The sequence below is a fragment of the Giraffa tippelskirchi genome, chromosome 13 (genome assembly GCF_054371585.1).
Source record: "Giraffa tippelskirchi isolate mGirTip1 chromosome 13, T2T-mGirTip1v1.2.pri, whole genome shotgun sequence".
Taxonomy (NCBI): Eukaryota; Metazoa; Chordata; class Mammalia; order Artiodactyla; family Giraffidae; genus Giraffa; species Giraffa tippelskirchi.
In genome coordinates, this window is record NC_137287.1 from 60,877,672 (window position 1) to 60,895,665 (window position 17,994).

General features: G+C 41.8%; 1 protein-coding gene, 1 long non-coding RNA gene and 1 other non-coding gene across 9 annotated transcripts in view; 2 read left to right on the top strand and 1 right to left on the bottom strand.

Moving 5' to 3' along the window:
* The window catches only part of CAMK1D (calcium/calmodulin dependent protein kinase ID), a 496,165-nt gene that overhangs the window by 156,029 nt on the left and 322,142 nt on the right, over positions 1 to 17,994 (top strand). The window lies entirely within an intron of this gene.
* LOC145531511 (uncharacterized) lies at positions 1,747 to 17,222 on the bottom strand. The gene is made up of 3 exons (XR_014072496.1): positions 17,137 to 17,222; positions 16,687 to 16,781; positions 1,747 to 3,567 (listed from the first exon to the last, which is right to left on the bottom strand). It is a non-coding gene; the product is annotated as an uncharacterized LOC145531511 (long non-coding RNA).
* LOC145533625 (U6atac minor spliceosomal RNA) lies at positions 10,537 to 10,665 on the top strand. The gene has a single exon (XR_014074212.1). It is a non-coding gene; the product is annotated as a U6atac minor spliceosomal RNA (small nuclear RNA).

The window sequence follows — 17,994 nt, forward strand, 5'->3', positions numbered from 1 at the left end:
TCTCTCCACCCGTCGTCCTTTGCTTCACATCAGGTAACGGCCTTGTTGGTCCTCTGCCTTGATGGAATTACCTGTATGGCTATTGTCCTCTCTGAATTAGAAGCATGAAAAGGCTTAACTCCCCAGGACATTAATTCACTTCTTTTCTTAAATGGCATGTTCAGCTTCTAAGAAAACTCTTATTTCTAAGTCCAGGCTTTTCCATCAGTAGAGCTCCCTAGGCAGAGTCTTTGCCTTGTGGCCACCTTCCTATTTGCTGAGACCCTCTTTCTATTAATTTCACTGGTCCAGGAGTTAAATATTGTAATCATCAGTCAGTTCAGTCGCTCAGTCATGTCCAACTCTTTGCGACCCCATGGACTACAGCACGCCAGACTTCCCTGTCCTTCACTAACTCCCAGAGTTTGCTCAAACGCATATCCATTGAGTCGGTGATGCCATCAAACTGTCTCATCTTCTGTCATCCCTTTCTCCTCTTGCCTTCAATCTTTCCCAGCATCAGGGTCTTTTCTAAGGAGTCAGTTCTTTGCCTGAGGTGGCTGAAATATTGGAACTTAAGCTTTAGCATCAATCCTTCCAATGAATATTCAGGACTGATTTCCTTTAGGATTGACTGGTTTGATCTCCTTGCAGTCCAAGGGACTCTCAAGAGTCTTCTACAACATCACAGTTCAAAAGCATCAATTCTTTGGTGCTCAGTCTTCTTTATGGTCCAACTCTCACATCCATACATGACTACTTGAAAAACTATAGCTTTGACTAGACAGACCTTTGTCAGCAAAGTAATGTCTCTGCTTTTTAATATGCTGTCTAGATTGGTCATAGCTTTTCTTCCGAGGAGCAAGCATCTTTTAATTTCATGGCTGCAGTCACCATCTACAGTGATTTTGGAGCCCAAGAAAATAAAGTCTGTCACTGTTTCCATTGTTTCTCCATCTATTTGCCATGAAGTAATGGGACCGGATGCCATGATTGTAATCATATTTGCTTACTACTGCAGATCACTTACTAGGGGCACTGGGTCTACATTTTTGGAGTCATGCTAAGGATCATTAACCTTAAGATTTAAAATTCTTGCCACAACTTCTGAAGTTTGAGTCATCGAGGTAGAGATGTGATGGGTTTGTTCTCTGTAGCATAGAGAATGTCTTCTCTTTTCCTTTCTTCTTTGCCCCATTCTACTACATAGTTAACACTTTTGACTTCGGTTAGAGAACAAAAAATGAAGAGACTTGCCTTTGGACACTGAGTATAAACAACATCCTCAAACAGCACTATGTTACTTGCATTTTTGTCTTTTAGAAAGACATAATACTTGTATTAGATTTGAGTTTTCCATGGAATTTTCCCAAGACCTCAGCCTTCTGGTGCAGGAGTCTTTCTCATCTTCCCCTCCCAGTTATTAAAACAGAGCCATGCACCTCTCATGGATAGGAGACTGTCGTCTGGGTGGGACAGAAGTCAGACATCCTTGTCTGTGTCGGCCAGGAGCTTTTATCCCCAGCCCCAGTGCCTCACTGTCTGAGGACTATTGTTCTGTATCCCACAGGCTAAAATTATTTTTCTTTTCTGCAGCTCATTTTTTGAAGTTATATGACAGATGCTCTCTGTGGGTAAAAAGACTACGTGTGTCTCAGAGACCAGAACGGTTGTTTGTTGCAGTTTCATATTTATTGAAAGTGCTTATCTATGGGCGCATTTATTTACTGGAGGCCAGACAGCAAGAGCCACATGTTTTCAAAATTATTTTGTGGATGCACATCCCTTTTTATTTACAGGAAGCTTTATCACCATTCCGTGTGCCATGGAGATGACATTGATACACCTGGAACGTGCATTGTATTGTTAGCCTGCATGTGAGGGCTCGGCTGTGATGACAACTGTGGATTCTTCCTTTTAACTGTTCATCCTCTCTCCTTCCTTTAGCATGGTCCGTGTCAACATCTGCTGCATGAACAAGCTGTGGAGCTGCATTCCTGAGTGGTTTGCACTTGAACTTGCTGGTCCCCAAGTCCTGAGAGGGGCCAGCACTTCCTTCATTTCTCCTGCTACGTCTTGATACCAGGCAGGCTGAGGAGATTTCGTTTGTCCAAACAAAATGGGGAAAAATTTAGTGACCTGACATGTCTTACTTTATGGCAGAAACTTCTCTTTAAATCTGATGAAAGGCAGAGATGAGGCTCCCTGGGCCTGGAGTTTGTTTATCCCTTGTAACTCCTCATAAAAGTCTCTTAAAATAGGTAGTAATTATGGAACAGTAGATCTGTTGCTCGTTTTTTTTCCCCTGCCACTCTTGTTGTATTTTAGTCCTTTTGGATATATATATGTATACATATACATGTGTATATATTATAAATTGAATTTTCATGCACAGGAAGGTGAAAAGAATGGAAATTTGCTATTTCATTTAAAGCTCTAGAAGAGAGTCTCTTTGATGGCATAAAAATGCAGCAGCTATAATTCTCTGGGTCTTATTAATGAATTAGAATGGACCAAAAACTCAATAAAATTTAAACCATATGCTCAAGGAGTTATTCAAGTGATCTTTCCTAGTGTTTTTTTCTTAAAACTTTGATTTCTCTTAAATATTACACAGAAGCTCAACTTCATTCTCTTAATGTTTTATTTCAGTTGGATCTGCAAAGCCCTTCCTTTCCTGGTCATTATTTTTAGTTGTCACCCTGAACCTTGAGCTGCCTGCAATGTGGGAGATGCAGGTTTGATTCCTGGGTCGGGAAGATCCCCTGGAGAAGGAAATGGCAACCCACTCCAGTGTTCTTGCCTGGAAAATCCCGTGAACAGAGGAGCCTGGTGGGCTGTAGTTCATGGGGTTGCAAAGAGTTGGACACAACACTTTGTGAACCTTGATCTTTCACCTTCATGTCAGAAGTCTACGGATGTTGCTCTTGGAGGTGGTGGAAGGTGGTGTGTGGAGTGTTCTCTGTTTTTGTTTTGCTCTCTTTTCTAAAAGGGAAAAAAGGATCAAAAGGAAACTTGCAACCACCGTTGAGCATTTTGGGGGCAGTGAAGACCTGCTTCCTCCATTTCATCTGTAAGGAGAAGCATGGTAGGAGTGAATACACCCGGGAACACCCTCAGTTTCCCCAGGAAAGGAGGCAGTGATGCTGGATTCCAGGCAGAACTGAAGAAGGTGGGTGCTTCTTTGCCTCCTTCCCACCTTATCTTTCTTTCTCATTTCCTTTACTCTTTCCTCTTCTCCTTCCTCACTGTTTCTTTCCTCTTTAATCTTTCCCTTTGGTTTTGAGTCATTTCCTTTTACTCCCTTTACACATTTTCTCACAGCAGATGAGAAAACAGTGACACCCTTCAGAGGGATCTGCTTTGTTAAAGACTCTGGAAGAACCAGCCAAAGGAATTAACCTTTAACAATGAAATTTTGGCTTGAGCAGGAAGGCTATTTATGAGCAGAAAGTCTTCTCGGGTATTCTGTGTTTGTAACGACCTATTAGGTATTTATGGAATGGAGATGATGGACGTCCAGTCTGAGCCAGGTGCTGCTGCCAAACGAACAGATGGATAAATGGTGTTGTTGGTGTTCTGAGGGCTCTGTCATGGAGGAGAAGGGACAGACAAGCATAGAATTTAGTGGTTCCAATATAATAGTGTAATTGCCTTCCTGGAGACATGAACAATGACTGTGCTCATACAGTCAGGCATGAGAAGGACCATGGAAATTGCCATTTCCCTGGTCTCTGAGACTTTGAGGAAGAGAATATGCTAGCTGAGTTAATATGAGAGTTCTGAAATGAAACCACCTTGGAATTGCATGGCCAGAGTTTAGTTTGAATTAGCTTTGGTTTTGCCATTTTTACTGTGGCTTCTTCGGCATGAAGTGCGGGCCTCAGCCTCCTTTCTCTGGTTACCTTACTGGCTTCCATGTTGGCCTTGCCTTTTCCCACTGTGAGATGCTTAGCACCAAAATATGGGTAAGAAAGGCGGCAGAATAGAGAAACTTGCCTTTAAGTTTGCGAAGTTTCATCGCCTAGTAATGTCAACATGTTTTTAGACAGGAGACTGCCCCACGTCCTTTTCCTTAAGAACCTTAATGCCTTAAGCCATTATAACAATCGCATTTGCACTGTCTGAAGTCATAAAAAGAAAGAAAGAAAGAAAGAAAAGAGTTCCCAGTCTTTTTAATGTAAAAACCATAAAGCATGCCTTGACAACGGCTGAAAATTGTATTGCTAATTTATTTTTATTGTTAGTATAACTTTGAATTGCCTTCCTTATCTTTGTACCTGACTCTTGTTTTCTGGGCTGAAGTTAACAATGTTTTGAAAGTCAGTTCAGGGGTGAACAAATGATGTAGTCATAATAGCAGATAAAGGCCTGCAGTTGGCATTTGGTGAATGTCAAATACTAATTTTAACAATAATAAATTTGGAGAAGGAACGAGAAGTTCCTGGCTAGTGAAAGGAAGTGGTTCCATGTGAAGAGGCTCTTGTTATTTGTCGATACCAGCGTTCGTTCATTTCCATCGCAGATAGGAAATACGGCCTGTTCGCCTTAATTATTGCCTTCTTCATCCAGCCTACTAATTTTTGAGGAAACTCAGGTTTTTCAAGTAGGGAAAGTAGCCAAGATAAAAATTCTTTTTCTTTTTGTGATCAAGGCCCTTTGCAGAAACGTCCATGCCAATAATTACTGAGCCCTTTGGAGTTAGAACTCTTGGTTCTCGTTGATCTGGTTTTTAGTCTAACCTTCCCTCTGGCGTTCAGATGCTCCATGTGCTGTGGTTTGACTTTGATGTCCTTTGAGAATTCTGTGACTTCTTCCAAGATTACACGATACACCCTTAACTTATTCCTGTTGGGTTAATAAAGGGAAAGAGCTCTGGGGTGGGATCATTCCAACAGCCTGTGTCCCCAGTTCAGCCCAAGACACCTCACCTTTTCTAGGATAGGTTGTTTCAATCTGATTTTTAAAGTCTTATATCTCATTTTAGCTTTGAAGACACGCTTTAATGAAGTAATTTAATCTTAAATGTTCATTCAAAGCCATTGTCAGGACTGAAAGGGTTAGAGAAGGCATTGGAAGGTCGATGGCATCTTCCTTTATTTCCTGTGCGTGTGTGTGAAAACTTTTCTGCAGAAACTCGCCTGGTGCCCTTGAAGGGACTGGCAGGCAGCTGCCCATCACATCAGGATGAGAGACTCATGGGCAGCCTTGGCCTCTGCTGCCCAGTGGCCTCAGCCTCTGCTGTCCACTGGGAGCCTCTGGATAGTTCTCTAAAGGGGAAATTGCAGAGCTGCCTGACTCTTTCCAGATCTGGTTGGAGAAGAGGGTTAGGCAGCACTCAGGTGGTTTGGATTTTCATGAGGAAAACAAAGTGAAAGATTTTTCTGATGTTAGACATTTTGTTTTGGCCTGTGGGGTGGATTCTGTTTTTCTCTTTTACCTTTTGTTTTCATTCTTTTGTACTGTTTTTAAGGACAGCAGTGAGAAGTACCCCTGGACTGTCTCTCCCAGTGAAAAACATCCGGTGTGACTATGCGGAAATGGGGTGTGTCAGAGTCGTTCACAACAGTGATTCTGTCCCTTTGGGCTCTGTAGTCATGGCAAGTTTCTTAACCTCTCTGTGCTCTAGTCCCTTCATCTGTATGATGGAGACGGTAATCTTTTGGGATGTTGAATTGATTAACTGAAATCACTCTTGGCAAACACTTAGAATAGTCTCTGCTACGTGGTAAGCCCTTCATGGCTATTACTGTATGAATATACACGAATTCTGTTCAGTTGAGTTCAGTTCAGTCGCTCAGTCATTGCGACCCCATAGACTGCAGCACGCCAGGCTTCGCTGTCCGTCGCCAACTCCCGGAGTCTACCCAAACTCACGTCCATTGAGTCAGTGATGCCATCCAACCATCTCATCCTCTGTCGTCCCCTTCTCCTCTTGCCTTCAGTCTTTCCCAGCATCAAGGTCTTTTCAAATGAGTCAGCTCTTCGCATCAGGTGGCCAAAGTATTGGAGTTTCAGCTTCAACATCAGTCCTTGCAATGAACACTCAGGACTGATCTCCTTTAGGATGGACTGGTTGGATCTCCTTGCAGTCCAAGGGACTCTCAAGAGTCTTCTCCAACACCACAGTTCAAAAGCATCAAATCTTTGGCATTCAGCTTTCTTCATAGTCCATCTCTCACATCCATACATGACTACTGGAAAAACCATAGCCTTAACTAGATGGACCTTTGTTGGCAAAATAACATCTCTGCTTTTTAATATGCTGTCTAATTCTGTTAGGTCGTGTTATTATGTGATGAGAGATTCTAGTTTCTTGGTACATTGATATGGTCATAGAAACATGGGACAGATGTCTACTCAGTGTAGTGTTCAATGACTGTTTGGCCATTACTTGGTCATTTGGAACTGCGAAGAAGGCCAATCTATCAACTTATTTGTTTCATCAAAGCCCAGTTTGCCACACTAATTTGTAGTGCGCAGAGCCCCTCCAAAGCTGAGTGAGCAGAGCTTAAATGACTTTCTGGGATTCTGTGGTCACCTTGAGTAGCTGCTCTGGTGTTGGGAATACAAAGGAATGTAAAGGATCTTTTGTAAACCATTAGAGGAGGGATGCGTGGCTGTTACCCAGCTCCTCCACTAGCCACCTTGGGTCAGGACAGCTGTTCATTCTTTCATTTGCTTATTTAACTCACTCCATTTGTTTATATTATTTGTTTTTTGGCCACTTCGTGGGGCATGTGGGATCTTAGTTCTCCAACAAGGATTGAACCTGTGCCCTGTGAATTAGAGCGTGGGGTCTTAACCACTGGACCACCAGGGAAATCCTATAACTCACTCCATTTGTAAAAAATGCTAAGATACTTTAAAGTAAATTGAAGTTACATTATTGCAACATTATTGACAACAACCAAGACATGGAAACAAGCTAATCATCCACCAATGTACGAATGGATAAAGAAGATATCAGTTCAGTTCAGTTCAGTCGCTCAGTCATGTCTGACTCTTTGCGACCCCATGAACTGCAGCACGCCAGGCCTCCCTGTCCATCACCAACTCCCAGAGTTTACCCAGACTCATGTCCATCAAGTCAGTGATGCCATCCAGCCATCTCATCCTCTGTTGTCCCCTTCTCCTCTTGCCCCCAATCCTTCCCAGCATCAGGGTCTTTTCCAATGAGTCGACTCTGCATGAGGTGGCCAAAGTATTGGAGTTTCAGCTTCAACATCAGTCCTTCCAATGAACACCCAGGACTGATCTCCTTTAGGATGGACCGGTTGGATCTTCTTTCAGTCCAAGGGACTCTCAAGAGTCTTCTCCAACACCACAGTTCAAAAGCATCAATTCTTCGGCGCTCAGCTTTCTTCACCGTCCAACTCTCACATCCATACGTGACTACTGGAAAAACCATAGCCTTGACTAGACGGACCTTTGTTGGCAAAGTAATGTCTCTGCTTTTTAATATGCTATCTAGATTGGTCATAACTTTCCTTCCAGGGAGTAAGTGTCTTTTAATTTCATGGCTGCAATCACCATCAGCAGTGATTTTGGAGCCCCCAAAAATAAAGTCTGACACTGTTTCCACTGTTTCCCCATCGATTTGCCATGAAGTGATGGGACCAGATGCCATGATCTTAGTTTTCTGAATGTTGAGCTTTGAGCCAACTTTTTCACTCTCCTCTCTCACTTTCATCAAGGGGCTTTTTAGTTCCTCTTCACTTTCTGCCATAAGGGTGGTGTCATCTGCATATCTGAGGTTATTAGTGTTGATATAATGGAATATTATTCAGTCATGAGAAAAAAGGAAAGGAAGTCCTGTCATCTGTACAACATGAATGGACCTAGAGGGTGTTATGCTAAGTGAAATAAGTCAGACAAAGAAAGACCACTGCTGTGTGATATCATCATTTACATGTGGAACATAAAAAAAGCTGAACTTGTAGAAGCAGAGAGTAGAACAGCAGTTATCAGGGATGGGGTGAGGGGTGGGAAAATTGAGGAGATGTTGATCAAAGGCTGCAGACTTGCAGTTCAAAGATGAATAAGTTCCAAGGACGTAATGCATAGCATGGTGACTATAGTTAACATACTCTATTATTAATATATACTTGAGAGTTGCTAAGAGACTGGATGGTAAATGTTCTTGCTACAAGAAAGAAATGGTAATTATGTGAGGCAGTGGAGGTGTTAGCTAACACTCTAGTGATAATCACAGTGCAGTATGTAAGTATATCAGAGCAACATGATGTACACCATAAACTTATGCAATGTTATATGTCCATTTAAAAAATAGATATCTTGGCATTCTAATCCTAACAGTTCTTAGTATGGATTACGTGTTACTCTCATCCTGCCAGAAAAGGGAGGAAGGAAGGAGGGAAGGAAAGATGGAAGGAAATTTCCTCATATAACCAAAATGGTGTGATCACAAATAATACAATTAATGCTTTTTTAATTTCCTCTAATACCAGTTCCTGTTCAGTTTCCCCACGTGAGGTCAGGTAATACACTGAATTGACTTTATATCACTATAGTTGCTTCACTGGAGGAAGGAGAAAGCAGGACTAACTGAATGAACTCTCTAAGGCACGTTGCTTTATGTTTAATACAGTTAGGGAGCTGCTCTGATTTTGTTCATTTAGCCCTTGTTCTTGGAGCAGGCGGATTCAAAGTTTAGACACATAAACTGTGACTCTATATAAGGATGAAATGAAAATTTGGAAATGACTTGGTTCATGGGATCAGTTGATACAGGTTGGCATTGCCTCACCCTTGCCTTGACCTGTAGGTCAAGCTGTAGGTTGGACAAACAGAGCATTGACACTGGTTAGATAAATTGTACACTTACCAGAGAGAAAGAGGCAGTCAACTCATTTTAAACCCAGCAGGTTTGGGTTTAACCTTGCATTTTATATGCTCCATAAATGTTTCCAATGCCATTTAGAGCTAGCTGAGGTTTTTGAGAGTCTTTCTGATATTGTGGTGTTTTTCTGTTTGTTTTTAAAATTGAAGTGTAGTTGATGTTTCCAGGTGGCGCAGTGGTAAAGAATCTGCCTGCCAATGCAGGAGATGTGCATTTGATCCATGGGTCAGAAAGATCCCCTGGAGGAGGAAATGGCAACCCATTCTGGTATTCTTGCCTGGAAAATTCTGTGGACAGAGGAGCCTGTCGGGCTACAGTCCATGGGGTCACAAAAAGTCTGGTGTGACTGAGCACACATATACTCATGCACAGAGTTCACAAATCTCATTTTAACCCATGTAATGACCACCTAGATTGAGAGGTAGAACATTTCCATCACCCAGAAGGCTCCCTGGTCCCCTTTCTCCAGTTGGAACAACATCCCCCTGCCCAGAACCACTGTTCTGACCTCTGTCACCATATATTCGTTTTGCCTGATCTGGAGTCATACTTACATTTTGTGGGATTCATTTATGTTGTTGCATATGTAAATTGTTCATTTTTTCCTGTTGTTGTATAGTGCTCCATTGTATGAAATTTAGATACCTGTTCTACACTTGGTAGATATTTGTTTATAGTTTGGGGCCAATATGAATACAGCAGCTAAAGATGCTCTTGTGTGTCTTTGGTGGATGGAGTATGAGTTATTCATTAAGGTTAACAGAGTGTCTCTAGGATTGAAGTTAACATTCAAGAGCATGGGGAGGATATCATACTGTCCATGCCAAATGGTTTTAAAATATATTGAAGGCATGTTACTATAGTACAGTTGACCCTTGAACAACATGGATTTGAACTCTGTGGCTCCACTTATATGCAGTTGTTTTTCAGAAGTAAATACTACAGTACTACGTCATCTGTGGTTAGTTGGTCCTTGGGATGCAGAACTGTGGATATGGAAGGACCACTCTAAATTATACTTGGATTATTGACTTCGGGAGGGCTGGTACCCCAGCCATTGTTTAAGGGTCAACTGTGTATCAAACAAAGAAATGAGTTTAGTCTAGTATGCTTGTATTTAGCAAACTGCACTGGTACAAAAGCAAATCTTTGCTTTTGTGCTCCTTGACTATGATAAATATCCTAAGCTGGAGGGCCAATTTCCTGAAAGCCAAGATTCTCATGTGAAACTATGTTGTTTCCTCATGCCTTCTCTAAAAGGAGTGGGAAAAAGACCTTTTCATTAATTCTGCAAATAGGCATCATTTTCTAATTTTAGATTCTCACTGTGAAAAAGAGTCATGAATTACTAAAAACTCCGAGAATATAAACTTGTTTGGGGTGGGGGTCCCCTGCATTGGAATGAATAAAGCCTTTAAATATTCATTTCTGTTTTTCTTTCCATGTCATTTTGGGTATTGTGAAGAAAAAAATATTTGCTGCTGATTTAGAACTACTGAATACTCTTATAAAAATTTAATTCCCCCTGTATTAACTAGGCTTTCAAGGCTTTTTTAGAGAGCCTGTTTTCCACTAATAGGTTGCTAGCGGGAAAATCTGTTAGCCTAGAGAACTGATGGATGGAAGTAGAATAGGAAAACTACCCCTGACCATCATCGGGGGATATAGCATTGATTTACATTTTAGTAGTGTCTGTGTTTAATGAAACTGAAGAATTAGGTTAGCATTCCCTTTAACAAGAATGGGAAAAATTCTAGTGACGGGTGCCATATCCATACATTTAGGGCATCACACCTCTTTATAGCCACCTAACACTATTTTTAACAACCTGACAGAAGCGGTCTGGTGGTATGAACCAGCATTACAGATGTGCAGTCCTGTCCTGGGAATCTTCCCTATACATAACACCTGCCTATGCAGTGAAATGACATCTGTACAAGGTTATCACTGAAACTGTGTATAACTCCAAAACATCAGAAGCCACCCAGTGTCATCAGTCATAAGGAAGTGGTTGAAGCCTGGTCTATGTGTACAGTGCAGTTGTTAAAAGAGACTGAGGAAGGCCTGTGTTCTGATGTGGAATGACATGCAGGTTCATTGCCAAGTGCAGGAAGCAAGGTGGAGGACAGTGTAGAGAGCATGGTACTTTCATGTAAGAAAGACTGGGATATGAGGATTTGTAGGTGAATTTGCTAATATCTGCATAAAGAAACACTGGATGGATAAACAGGAAACATACACATGTGTTCCTGGAGCAGGCAGAGCAGAACAGAGTGATCAGGAATAGATATAGGACGGGCTCCTGTATGTATTTTTTTTAGTATTACATTGACATTTTGAAGGATACAGAAAAACAAACCAGCGAAAGTGCATCTGTCCCGGCTTGCCCTTTGACATGGAACCAGACCATGAGTAGGTGGCAGAAGGTGAAGCTGGTTGAATGCATCATGAAAAGGTGAGGCCACCCGCTCTGTTTCATTTCTCAGAAGCTAGCTAAGACGGTGCATTCAGTGCTTATTGAGCCAATCAGCCAATCTGCCGTGCCAGGCACTATTTTAGGTGTCAGCAGGCACTTAAGGTCCAAGCTTCCACAAAGCCGGCATTTTCAAAACAGCAGACAGACAACAAGGAGGTGACAAGTGAGGGAAAGAAGCCTCCTGCTGCTGGGGTCCAGGGGAGGAAGTAAAAGGAGCCCATGCTGAGGTCAGAAGGGAGGTCATTGCTGATCTTCATCCCTCTTTCTTCATGGGGCCTTCATGAACAATATTCTTGCACATGGGATAATAAAGTAGGGTCAGTTCTCAATTCTAATCTTTTGCTATAGCAATCAAGATTTCATTTAACCATAAGATCAGTGTCGCTGAAGTTTCAAACAGAGACATAAAGACATCAGAGCAGTCACTGTATCCCAGTGTACTGCCATGTTGGCAGGAGACCTGAATTTAGTGGAATAAATAAAAAGTTGATTTGACCATCATGGCTTGTTTTCACAACAGTGGGGCTGTAGTGGAGATAATTATCTATATGATTTGTGACTATAACCATAGGTTATTAAATAGACAAGGTATTTCTATGACAAGTCTGTTATTTGTTTTTTCTGTTCATAAAGTGGTTAAATATAAATTGTCCCTTTACTGTAACATACTAACTATAGAAAGTATAAACACACACAACACAGCATGTACCCTTCACATTCTGTATTCATTGTCTGAAAATGCCATGGAGATAGTTCCACAGTGGATAATATAGACATGTGGAACATTTACTTCCTGTGTTTATTCTGTTTTTTTTTTTCTTATTCTGGTCTCTTTATTGGCAGATTTCTCTTTCATAGTTTCTGAATCAGATGAAAGATTAATATGGTTATTTTTTAAAGTTTCTATGATGAAATGACTTTTTGAAAGAGATTTTTCTCTGTTTCTTTGTGTTCAAGTCAATTTTGGTGAAACATGAGGAACAGAGCTCAAAGGCATAGGAAAAATATAATGGTCAGAATGTTTCTTGCATCTCCAGTTCTACTACTTGAGTCCTGCTCAGATACAAAGGAGTAACAACACAGACTGGCTGCCAGACTTGGAAGTCTGAAATTTTCCTGGCAACCAAAGTCCAAAATATAGATGTATCTGGAGCCAGCATGTTCACAAGCAATCCTAGGCTTGTGAGTAAGGCACAGAAGCACTTGCAATTTGTTTTAAGGTTTGAAAAATGCAGAGTAATAAGATCTTTATTAATCATGGTGAAGTCTGTTCTGTGGAATAGTTAATGAAATGTCCAGGGGTTCCAGAATCCACAGCCATCCTGGGAAATGCACAGCAAGGTGAGGATGGAAGCTTGCTGTTGTATCTCCCTCTGCTTTATTGATGAAGAGGTTCAGGCCGTCTTTGAGGTTGGATGTTTCAGAACTTTGTCAGATCTGTTCTCTTGGAATCCATCTTGGTGTGAATTCAGGAGGACGTGGTCTTTGCTTGCTGGTAGATAAAGAAGAGGAGAGGCTGTGACTGCACAAGGTCTTCCACTCTGCCAGTTGCCTTACAGAACGTTCGACAGCATCACTGACCTGGCTGGGGAGGTCGCTAAAGCTGGTCCCATGATGGTGGGACTGTCCATATTCTCCATCATTAACAGTGAGGCCGCAGCCTTGTAAACCGTGTTTGATGTGCATCAAGCAGCTGTGCTCAGGGATAACGCGAAGAATCTAGGAACTGTGAGGATGCACAGTTGGTGCTCGTTGAGTTGTGTTTTATTCCTAAATTCAGTTTTTAAAAAAATTATTCATATTTTAAAATTTTTATTGGGGGTATAGTTGATTTACAGTGTTGTGTTAGTTTCAGGTGTACAGCAAAGTGGATCAGTTATACATATGCGTGCGTGAGTGCTGAGTCACTTCATTCGTGTCTGACTCTTTGTGACCCTATAGACTGTAGCCTCCCTGGCTTCTCTGTCCATGGGATTCTCTAGGCAAGAATACTGGAGTGGGTTGCAGTGCCCTCCTCCAAGGAATCTTCCCTACCCAGAGATCAAATGCAGGTCTTTTACATCTCCTGCATTATTAGGCGAGTTCTTTATCACGAACCCCACCTGGGAAGCCCCACATATACATATGTTCACTCTTTCTTAGATTCTTTTCCCATATAGATCATTACAGAGTATTGAGTAGATTTCCTTGTGCTATACAGTAGGTCCTTAATACACCAATTTTATATATGTGCAAGTGTTAGTTGCTCTGTGTGTCCAACTCTTTGCGAGCCCATGGACTATAGCCCACCATAGTGTATATATATCAATCCCAATCTCCCAGTTTATTCCTTCCCCTCTTCCCACCTGGTAACAATAGTTTTGTTTTCTACATCTATAACTCTACTGAATTCAAAGAGGAAATAAGAGTGACACAGATGCAAAGGTGAGATATTTGGGCGATGGGGGATTTCAACCAAGGTGGGCTGTTTCTCTAATGCCTTTTGCTCTTTGGGGTAGTGAGAGATATTTTTAAAGTAAGCATACCCCCAAAGCAGTGCACCAGCTTAGGGATCTTTCACGACTAGTTTTAGGCCTTCTTCCTCTACAGTTGTAGTTGCTATGTGCTCCTAATAGCAGATTAGTGGCGCTGAGAGGAGACTGTATTGTTTTACCAACATATCTTTGGAGGCAGAAGTTTGTTGCTTGTCACAGAAACTGAAGTCTGCTTCTCCTGGGACCCCCTCCATCTCCTGTGTACACAGTAGATGCTATGTTCTGGTATCCACTTCCCCCGATATTCCTGTCCAACATTTCTTACATCTTCTGCGCAAATCAAGATCCTTAGCTTTTTTGTCAGTCAGCAGAAGAAGATGAATGTGTGTTCACAGTGGTCTTAGTGTTTTGGCCAAGCCCTACCTCTGTTAATTTCACAAAAAATAAATGATTCTTTTGTGGACATGTTTTCCTGAATGGACAGTTTGTATTTCTGGCCTGTTAAGAGTTTTTAAAACTGCTGGTAAGCATTTGACCATATTTGTGAACATCTCAAGGCAAGGATGGGCATAAAGTACAATAGTAACAAGGACAACAGAATAGAGCTGACATTTGTGTGTTTCATTGGCACTCACTAAGATTTCTTTGTCATATGCATTATGAGAAAGGAGAGAGATCAAAGGACAGGTGAAACAGGCTCAGTGGACTGATTGGATCCAGGGAGCTTTTATGTATTTATAACCAGTTAAGTTTAGGGGGTCTTCTCATGTTGCTGAAATAATGCAGAGGGCAGCACTTAACAGCAGCCTGGATAGGACCATTTTGAAGGGCTGGGAAGAAGAAAGGAGCATGCTGCTAGAGAAGGTGCATCTCTTAGCAAAATTCAGTTGAGCAAACTGTGGCTGCAGTTTGTGTTGGGAGCAAACTTATTTCCTGACTAATAGAGTTAGGGAATGAAAATAAACTCTAAAAGTTAATATATAGGCTTCCCAAGTAGCACAGTAGTATAGAATCCACTTGCCAATGCAGGAAATGCAGGAGATGTGGGTTTGATCCCTGGGTCAGGAAGATCCCCTGAAGAAGGAAATGGCAACCCACTCCAATTTTCTTGCCAGGACAATCCCATGGACAGAGGAACCTGGCAGGCTACAGTCTATGGGGTTGCAAAAAGTTGGACACAACTGAGTGAGCATGCATGTATGCATGCATACACACACATACACACACACACACACGTATAAATGTGTCATGTATTGGTGCTTGTGAGTGTTTTTTAGTAAATTTGATCATTTGTTTATATTCAGAAGTTGACCTTTTTAAGTAAACAAGGAGAATTCATACCCTACCAGCAATTCAGTATCTTTATCAACCAATTTTCTCACCTTTGTGGTTGCCACTGGTGTGTTTTCACTACCAAGTTCCTGGTGCTTTTTTCTCACCCAGGGCCTGAGACTCAAAGGATATGATATAAAATGCTGAGCTGGGTTCTGAAAACCCAGTTAAAATGTATCTCAAAACAGTAATAAAAAGTCCCTGGCTGTTTGTCCTTCTCATGATCATAGAATGTCTAAGTAAGAAATTAACCAGGATGATGGTGTGTCAATACCTAGCACAGGCCTTGGCAGATGGATGTTCAATAAAATGTTATTTTCCTTCACTGGCAGAAGTGCTTTCCAACCTTTCCCCCAGTACTCTCCAGGATGGAGAGAAGCAAACACATGCTCTCAGACATCTCTGGGTGGGTCACGGACTCTCCTCAAGGACACTGATGCATCGGGAAGATGTGCCATCGTAATCTTGTGGCTTCTCCCACCCCCTGGCACCCACACTATAATTTGAGAAGTTTAGTGTTGATGGCTAATGTCAGACAAGGCAGCAAGGAGTGATCAGTATAGTCACTTCAGGTGCGTTTTGTCACATTTAAAGTTCTTTGAAATCTGGCCACTTAGAAATGGTTCATAAGGCAGTTCTCTTCAGTAGAAGTTCAAGTATACACATTTGCCAGTCATTCTGAGCATCCAGCAGGGGATAATAATCATTTCTAAACCCTGCATTTGTGTGTATGGCCATAAAGTGGAAATGTGGTTGAGGACACACCTGTAAAGTCCCTAGAATTCTACGTATGTTAGTTATATGCAGAGCTTTAGTGGGGGATTTCTAATTGAAGGATAAGATAACAGCGTGACATTTCTTTACCAGTTCAGATAAATGAAAAGAAGAAAGAAATACTCCTTCTCACCTGGTCATTTCTGAGGCAGCTGCTTATTACAGACCATTCTCAATTATCCAGGGATTGTTGCAGATAGTTAAAATTCTCTAATAATCCTAAAATATCACTTTGGTTGTTACTTTCCTGTTTCTATTGAATGAATCTTCTTTCAAAAACAACTTTTGACCCAAGGGGTAACATTTTGAGCAGCCACTAGTAGACTATTCACACTGTCGCATTGAATCATCCCTTCGACCCTGCAGTGTGGGTGTTACCCCACATCGTAGATGAGGGGACCAGGGTTCAGGGAAGCTAAGTGCAAGGTCACCTGTGAATTATGGGGCTGAGGAGTGATTTCACCTCCCCGACTCAAGGCACATTCTCTCAAACTATTGCCTGCTCCCTGGTAGAAATGGGGTAAAATGTCCCAAATGCTAGGAGGAGGCTGGAGAAAGGTTAAAATTATCTTGAATCACCAATTCCTGAGTAACCAAGAACTGATAAATATTTGAGAGAGTTAGTTTCAGTTTCTTCATGTAAAAGTACTGATACAAATTGTAAAAAGCAAATCAGATCATGGATTAAAAATACTTTGATACGCGCCAGCAGCAATAAAGATGCCCAGGAAGAGTGTTGGTCCTTTAAACCTCTGTCCATTGAGAAGAGTCTGTTTTGGGGACTGTACCTTTGGTCCTTCTGGGTTACGGGAGGGTCATCATGGTAGCTCTGAAGGGCTGTTTAAGCTGGCTGAGAGCAGCATCTAGTCTGGACAAATAAGAGCTGCAAAACAAAACAGCATGTTAAAGGAAGGTTGTCATGGCCTGGAGCACACTTGCTTGTTGAAGATCTCTGGAACCTTCTGGCTAAAAGGTACACAGGGTTTTGAGAACTCATTCTGAAACAAAGTACAGGTTCTCTCTCTCAGCCCCTGCTCCTTGAGAAACTTGCTCCTGTATATGTGAAGAGCAGAAAAAAATGAAGGACACTGCCATAGTTCAGTAGTCAGAGTTGGTGGTGGGGAATCCACTCTCATGTTTCCTGGGCAGCTGAAATTCTAGGAGCAGGTGAACTGTTACTGGGGCAACGTTCCAATGTAAATAGTGTGGTTATTTCATGAATGTCTAAATATTTTCACCTCTGTTTAAAAAATGAAATTGTCAGTCACACAAGGGCTTCCTCACTGATTTTTTCTCTCATCACTGTTCATTTTCTGAGACCATCAACTGAGACAGACATCATAATGCCTTGTGTAGTAACTGGCATGCTGAGGGATGACGTATGTATTTGCTGAATGACAACAGCCTGGACGGCAGTCAGGCTCAGGCTGTGATGATCATTGGGGAGGATGACCTTTTGGTTGGTCTCTATTTACATGAAACTCATAAGATATATTATTTGGGTTTTCTTTAGTGGGCATTTTTAATTGAGGCAATAGTTGATTTACATGAACACGGGAGTAACATACGTATAACATATTACAGGGACAATATAGAGAGAGCTTATGTACCCTTGGGGTGTCCCTGGTGGCTCAGATGGTAAAGAATCTGCCTGCAATACAGGAGACCCAGATTTGATCCCTGGGTCAGAATGACTCCCTAAAGAAGGGAATGGCTACCCACTCCAGCATTCTTTCCTGGAGAATCCCACAGACAGAGGAGCCTGGTGGGCCAGGATTGAGGGCAGAAGAAGGGAGTGACAGAGGATGAGATGATTGGCTGTTATCATCGATTCAATGGACATGAGTTTGAGGAAACTCTGGGAGTTAGTGAAGGACAGGGAAGCCTGGTGTACTGCAGTCCATGAGATTGCAAAGAGTTGGACATGACTTAGCAACTGAACAACCACAACATGTACCCTTTATCCAGTTTCTCCCAGTGGTAACATCTTACAGCACTGTAGCCCAATATCACACCTAGATGACAGGGCACCCTGCCATTAGGATGATCTGCTGATTTCACCCAAATTTTTTCCCCCAAATAATTAAGAAAAATTA